The sequence below is a fragment of the Palaemon carinicauda genome, chromosome 2 (genome assembly GCF_036898095.1).
Source record: "Palaemon carinicauda isolate YSFRI2023 chromosome 2, ASM3689809v2, whole genome shotgun sequence".
Taxonomy (NCBI): domain Eukaryota; kingdom Metazoa; phylum Arthropoda; class Malacostraca; order Decapoda; family Palaemonidae; genus Palaemon; species Palaemon carinicauda.
The window spans coordinates 27487675-27495174 of record NC_090726.1 but is presented as its reverse complement, the minus strand read 5'-3'; the positions used below and the strand labels follow the sequence as shown (position 1 = coordinate 27495174).

General features: G+C 32.5%; 1 pseudogene; it reads left to right on the top strand.

The window, feature by feature from the left end:
• Positions 1-7500, top strand: part of LOC137615693 (sodium-coupled monocarboxylate transporter 2-like) — a 78030-nt pseudogene that overhangs the window by 70443 nt on the left and 87 nt on the right.

The following is a 7500-nucleotide window of genomic DNA, read 5'->3' as shown; positions in this document are numbered from 1 at the left end:
CTCTCTCACACTCTCGATTGTGACGGGACTTTCCAGCAACTACTCGATAATTATCATGGGTATCATTTGCGCCTTCTATATATCAGTGGTAAGTTTGAGTGATATCTGTCTGGTCCTTTATTTTCTTTATGCTATATTTTCTATGGATGTTAGATAACTTTTTATTTGCTTTGTTATTTTAGGTTATGAATGGCATAGGCGATAGACAGTGACAATACTCTGACAGGTCAATAATAGAGACTGACATATATACATGTGATCAGCGTCCAAGATCCCTCTCCACCTAAGCTAGGAACTGGGAGGACCAGGCAATTGAAATGGGAACAAAACTGAAGTAGAAGATATGATTCCAAAACATTTTTCTCTATTTCAGGGTGGTGTTAAAGCCATAATCTACACCGATGTGATTCAAACTATTTTGATGTTTCTTGGCGTTTTATCGACATTGGTTATCTGCGTTGTCGATTTAGAAGGGCTTGGCAATATCTTCTCCGTGGCGCATGAAGGAGGAAGGATAGAGTTTTTCAAGTAAGTGTGGCTTTTTCAAGACAATCTCAATGATACAATACTATCAAGGGGTCTTTTATGTAAAACATTAACATATTTTACTAATGAAAATTAAATTAGATTAATGATACACTTATGAGGCAGCAAATGAAACGCTTAATAAACAAATTTTTTCATTTAAATCATAATGCAAACGGAAATGAGTTATATATGAAGTAAATATGAAATAAAGTAAAGTTTTCTTGCGAATCTAGGAGAGCATACCTCCGCCACAACAGCTTATTTCTCGAGGTTAGGATTAATTCAGTCATCCTTTTGTTCGACCTTGACCTTTGACTTACGACTTTCCGAATTGAATCATTTCCACGTTTCAGCAAAGTTAATACCTACTACTCTATGAGTAAGATTTTTGCCATGAAATTGTTAACAAACAAACAGACAAACAAAGGGCGAAAACATAATTTTTTTTTCAAACTTTGTTGGCGAAGGTAATTATTCAGTCACTGATTCCTTCTTTGGTTCCAGTTTCGACCCAAGTCCCCTGGTGCGGTACACTTTCTGGTCTGTCCAAGTTCAAGGGGTGTACAACATGATTTCCTGGATTGGAATAAGTCAGATGGGTTATATGAGGTATTCTTCAGTTCCTTCCGTCACTTTAGCCAAAAGGTAAGGGTGCCCTTATTAGTATACTAACTTCACACGCAATGACCTTTCACCCATTAGGTATTTCTTGTTACTACTAGTAAGCAAATTCTTTACTGTTGCCAGATTAATTTTATATGGTATATATATATATATATATATATATATATATACACACTATATATATATATATATATATATATATATATATATATATACTGTATATATATACATATATATATATATATATATATATATATATATATATAAATATATATATACATATATATATATATATATACATATATATATACATATATATATATATAATATATATATATACACACATATATATATATATATATATATATATATATATATATATACTGTATATATATATATATATATATATATATATATATATATATATATATATATATATATATATATATATATATATATATATATATATGTATATATGTTATATATATATATATATATATATATATATATATATATATATATATATATATATATATATATTATCTTCTGTAAATACAAGCTAACAATAATCACCTCTTTAAGGATTGAAACAGCATCAACTCAAATACCTGTCAACCTCTTTATTTACTCATCTGAGAAAGCATGTATTATCAGATACCAATACTGCATATGCCTGTTCTCCTACCATGAACAAGTGCACTAATTAGTGCGGTTTCAATCATAAACCTCTTATTGATATCAATTCCTTTTTTACAGAATCTGTATCTATTACCTTATTGGTCTGTCTGTCCTCTGGTCGATTTTCTTCTTCGCTGGCATCGTGGCCTACGCGACCTATAGTGACTGTGACCCGCTGACCTCCGGGAGGATAGAGGAACCCGACCAGATCCTGCCTTACTTGGTCATCCATAAGGTCTCCCATGTGACTGGGATGGCGGGGGCTCTTTGCTGCTGCTGTTTACAGTGGTATGCTTAGGTGAGTGTTCTGGGCACATTTTTTTTTTCACTCAATAGTCCACCAAGTGTACGTTCAGTTGCATGCTTAGATAACTATTAAAATCCCTAAGATTATTAATATTGTTCAGATAAAAGTAATTTTTATGTACAATTACTGTATATCTGTCATTGGCATGTTCCCTTTTTCAAAATCAAAGTAATTTTATAAATATGGAATTACAGAGGCACGTATTTGCAATTATAATCCATAATCATTTATTTTGCAACTAAAATAAAAATGAGAGAAAAAATTAAAACTCACATTCTTCCTCAAGCTCCGCTTCGACATACGCAAATTCCTCAGCATCTTTGATCTGGCAAGACTTAATGAGGGAGATGGAATTCTTCAAAGGATATTCGGATAAAAAGGCAACTAGGATGCTCAAAATAATCTGTAAGTCATTCTCAGATGTAGACAAAAGACAAAATACCAATACTATATAGACAGATTCAAGTTTGTACTTTTCTCTGAATTAATCACAGTATTTTGAAAATTTTTTATAAACTTGGAAAATTGCTTTTTAAAATTCCCTAATATGTGAATTATTTCGAAAGAACCTTGTTAATAGTCCAAGTGGAATTTCATTGTCTTACAGCGAAGAATATTATGACTGAAGACTTTCTTCTCCTCTCAGAAAATCTAAAGAATTTATTTTTAGTTACGATATATTTCTTCAAAATACATTGAAATTCTGATAGTAAGCTATAAAAATCGTCTCATTTGGAAAAAAAAAATAATCCAAACAGATGATGTTACTAGAATGGTCTTTGAAAAGAGGTCCAAAACTTACCATTTATACACTTCGCAGTTACTACTGTTCAAATGCTGGATTAATCTGGCTTTATATAAATTGCCTAGCAAACAAAAAATGTTTATTATACATCTAACTTCACTTTTATAAGAGTAAGCCAAAAGGTGTTGCTTTCAAATACGAAGAAAACAATTGACTATAATATAAAGTTGAAGTAGTGCAGCTAGATGATAAATGCACAAACGCTCAGTAGTTGAAAGTGGAAAGACGTTGCAAAGAAATTTGATTATCTTCAACTAGGGTCTAGTGCATGAATAGAAAAGATATATATCAAATGTCACCCTTATGTGATTTAATAATAAAGGATTTTAATAGGGAAGTATTAAACTTATGGCTTGCATATATGAATCCAAAACTGACCTGTGAATAGGATTTAGTCAGATCTTTTGACTTGAATTCAGATAAAAAACTAACCTCTTTCGAAAACTAATCAATACATTGGATTGTGTATACAAACAATAAAGTAACAAGTTTTAGGAATTTATTTTGATCATCGTCTCGAATAAAAATAAAACTAACTATGTCTTTGGAACAATGAAAAAGTAAAATGTAAAAGTGTACAAAGTAAAATTATTTTGGTGAGATATTTAGATCTTTACCTTATAAATGTAAACAAAATCCTAACCTGCCTCAAGGACTAATCTAGATTACTGACTTGAATAACCAGTCTCAAGGACTTACCTAGATAACTGACTTGATTCTCGAAGATAAGAGCCAAATACTAATCGGATTCAAGGATTTGCAAAGATCAGTAGAATATATTGTTCAAGTAACTCATTAGAAAAATAACACCTTTTTTTTACAGCTGCTATTTTAGGACTGTCGGCAATTGGTTTTGCAATGCTTGTGAAGCATTTGGGAAGCATTGTTGTTGTTATGAACAGTGTTTTCAACGCAGGGAGTGGATCATTGACAGGAATATTCCATTGCGGGTATATGTGGCCCATGGACTAATTTGAAGGTCAGTCAGAATCAGCGAGTAATTAAACTGTACTATTCTCTCTCTCTCTCTCTCTCTCTCTCTCTCTCTCATCTCTCTCTCCTCTCTCTCTCTCTCTCTCTCTCTCTCTCTCTCTCTCTCTCTCAAACAAACAAATTTGGCGGCTAAAGGTCAGCTAATAGAAACATTAAAAATTCTTAAGGAATAACAAATGTAAACTACAGCTATCTCTTCAAGGTTTGAATAAATCAGTCCAGACGCAACGTATACGAGGAAATAAAAAGATACAACGCCATTCAATGTGGCAATTTTCTAGCGGCTGTAGTCAATAGTATCACGATAAATGAATCCAAGAATAAGTTAGATAAGATCATAAAAACTCTCTAAACATTTAAACTAACTCCTATACCCAACAGTAAATGGAACCTCAGCGGGATGAACTAAAAAGTCTTTGAGGCACCGAAAATCCTTGTAACTCTCTCTCTCTCTCTCTCTCTCTCTCTCTCTCCTCTCTCTCTCTCTCTCTCTCTCTCTCTCTCTCTCTCTCTCTTACTTTTGACGGTTAACAAAACCAAAAATATCACTGCTTCTCCCAGCCTTTAAGAGCAATGATTACAGTATATATCCATTTTTAATCTCCCATTGCAATAAATGCACTGCTTAACCAACTACAGCAAGAGCCCGTGCTTGCCCAGAGTAGGAAAAACTTCCCCCTACCATCCAAGTACTTACCCAATCTAGGTCTCTTAAGTTATGACTAGAATGTTCAGCCAAATTTCAATATCTTCGAGCTTTTATATAACTGTTTAATCAATATATTTCAATTAAGTGACAGATAAATAAGAGCTTGGTCCATTTATTCAAATGTCTTTATTATTGAACAACGACCACGGTCAATCTGAAATGAACATAAAACATATTTAGAATAAATGATGAACAATGTATATAACTCAAATGAACATAAAACATATTAAGAATAAATGATGAACAATGTATATAACTCAATGTTTATAACCCTCTAACAGAATCTGTCAGACACCATTCTAAAGCTATTTTTTCTCTGTTGGAGCCCTTGGGCTTATGGCATCCTACTTTTCCAGCTAGGGTTGTATCTTAGCTAGTGAAAAAAAAAAAGCATACTTAGCCATTCCCGGATGATTCGAAGTATATGCAAATTTACTCTCCTCATTTTGTCTCCTGAAATAATGATTAAGCCAATTTTGCCCACTTAAGCTATAATGGGATTACATGGCAAATATAAATCACACTTTATATGACTAGAATTTTTTGTTAAAACTTACAATTAAAATTAAACTTCGTTACATTAATGTTTTTTTTTTTTTTTTTTTTTTTCGTTCAATAGAGGGATTGTAGAACTCATATTCACTGCATTTTTTTTTCAGGGAGTTTATGCAGGTTTTATTACAGCATTAGCCTTCAACATGTGGCTTATGATTGGACAATTCATAACTGGATATGGCCAACCAGAGATGCTTCCTTTATCGACAGAAGGCTGCCCTGAAAACCTGGACTCTCTGAACTCAACAATGATGTCGTTACTTATTTCACCAACAGAAAATATGACAGTTGCGAATGACATATTTGATGATCAGTCAAATGAAGAGTGAGCATTTGCATATCTTGTATTTACATTGAATTCACTAGCTTTTTTCTTTAGATATTATTACAAAAAGGAAACAAACAATTTTATTGTTTAAGGGAGATGTATAAAACACTTATTGAACATTACGTTAGTTTTTTTCATTGAAAAATAATGCAGTCATGATAAAATTATTTTTTTTAATTACACAGACTATTGGTAAACACAATCTATTTTAAATAGAGAACAATTTACGGGGAAATAAAATCATAGACATACAAACAAGGAAACATACACTCACGTTCAACTTTTATCATTATTTTTTATAGAAGAAATTTATAAAAAGAGGTGCCAAGGTATAAATTTAAAGATTGGTGGCCAGTGTTGCACACACACACACACACATAAACGCACACACACACACATACACACATACACACACGTAGTAACACCAATTAAGTTTTTATCATTGTCTCGCGACTTAATACATATATGTCTATATATATAAATCTCTCAGTGTGTGTTTGTGTATCTGAATTAATTTCTCTATGTTTGTGTGTATGAATCGAGTTTACATGTTTGTTCATAACTAAGCGGATTGTTTTCCCAGTTTTTCATGACTTTTCCTAATTTTGTATAAAGTACATTTTTGTCTTTCTCTCCTAGATTAAATCCTGATTAACATTTGCATACTTTAAAACTAACTGAACCCAAATATTCATGTTCTAAGTTAAGAGTTTTATTACTTATCTATCAATAAGTAGTAGGCTATTCTCTCTAGTAATGGTGATGTACTTTCTACTCATTTCAGAGTACTGGATAAAAACATCTATGATCTAAGTTATTGCTACACTGGAGTGATTGGTATTATTTTGACCTACGTAGTGGCTTCGCTGGTATCCATCCTTACAGGTAAATAAGCATCAGATAAAACACTCTCTGAGTGGCTGTAGGTAAACCAGTTACAGATCCATTGTTTATTTTCTTTCAAACTGCTTTATATTGCATTTCATTTGTAGAAATAGCGTTGAAATTCCCTAAACTCAATATTCAGCTGATTTACATGAGGCCACTCAGGGCGCGCAATATCTATTACCCGTAATATCTAATACAACAACGTCTAGTCTAGAAAATTCTCATACATGATTAAGGATTAACCCTACATGCGTTAAGCTCTCTAGTTTATGAGTTTCTTTATAATTACGCAAATTACATTTGTTTACATGTTGCTTAAGACAGATCTGAAGTGCAGTGAGATGATATTTTCCCATTCCTATTTAAACATTCACATAAAACCTTGATCATTTTCAGGTCCACCGAACCCAGATGATGTCGATGCCCCACTGATTAGTCCCAGGTTTTTAAGATTGTACAAATTCCTCTGGGGTTATTTTAAAGGACCCTCAGTCAGTGTCTCCTGAGAAGGCCTCAAACAATGGTACTTCTTCTCCAGTTCTGTCTAAAAAGGAGAATAAACCTAACAGTGCACCAGTGTTATGAAATAACAACATGCTTCGTTCATTTGGAAAGCACCCTGAAACTTATAGAAATTTTGTACAGTTTTTCCTTATTTTCTCTTCAATCTCACCACCTGCAGACATCAACTATTCTGCAATACATGTGAAAAAAGTTTTCTTATCCCACTACTTCATTTTTTCTGACTTTTCCCTCCTTAAATACATCAACCAGTCACGTTTTTTTGTCGTTTCTGACCCATTTCAATATCCTCAACAAGCTTCCAATTATACCATGCACTCTAAATATCATCTAAATTATCTCTTTATCCGTTTTACCATTATTTTCTCCATTCGTGTATAAGAATTTTTTTCTTTTTTACTTCCACTGTCTTTATATAACTTTTTCATAATAAACACTCTCCGTCCCGTGTTTTACTTTTTAAAATCTAAAAAATGAAAAAAGTAAAACAAGTAAAACACGTGACAGAACATCATCACCAATCTGAACTGGCCAGTGTGGTGATGTAAACTGGCCAAACCACG